The sequence below is a fragment of the Psammomys obesus genome, unplaced genomic scaffold (genome assembly GCF_907164565.1).
Source record: "Psammomys obesus unplaced genomic scaffold, mPsaObe1.curated_primary_1811, whole genome shotgun sequence".
Classification (NCBI taxonomy): domain Eukaryota; kingdom Metazoa; phylum Chordata; class Mammalia; order Rodentia; family Muridae; genus Psammomys; species Psammomys obesus.
In genome coordinates, this window is record NW_026586816.1 from 13,565,083 (window position 1) to 13,565,648 (window position 566).

The following is a 566-nucleotide window of genomic DNA, read 5'->3' on the forward strand; positions in this document are numbered from 1 at the left end:
GACTCAGAAAATTTTCAGTGTGCTTCTCTGCCTCCTTTGTGGATCAAGATGTAAGCTCTCAACTGCTGTTCTGCCCTCCTGTCACCATGCATTCTCTACACATCATGGACTCTAACCTCCTGGACTGTAAGTGCATTTAAATGCATTGTTTTTGTAAGTTGTCTTGGCCATGGTGTTTTATCACAGCAGCAGGAAAATAAGAATGTTTCACCTCCCTTTCAACTTGCTTGTGTCTTGTGTTTGCTTTGGCAGCAAATATGTTAAAGTTAGAATGATACAGAAACAATTAGCATGACACAGACATTCATGAAGCATTCCGTATTTTTCTTCTCAAATTTTTGGAGATTTCACGATCACCTGCAAAAGATTGTGAAATCATATCATGTATTGTAAATCAGTGGTTCTCAACCTTCCTAATGCTGTGACCCTTTATTATAGTTTCTCATGTTGTGGTAATCCCCAATATAAAATTATCATTGCTACTTTATAACTGTAATTTTGCTACTGTTATGAATCATACTGTAAATATCTGTATTTTCTGATAGTCTTAGGCTACTTCTGTAAAA

General features: G+C 36.2%; 1 pseudogene; it reads left to right on the forward strand.

Annotated features, from left to right (window-relative positions):
* Positions 1-240: 240 nt before the first annotated feature.
* LOC129673042 (U6 spliceosomal RNA) lies at positions 241-326 on the forward strand (annotated as a pseudogene).
* The last annotated feature ends 240 nt before the right edge of the window (positions 327-566 follow it).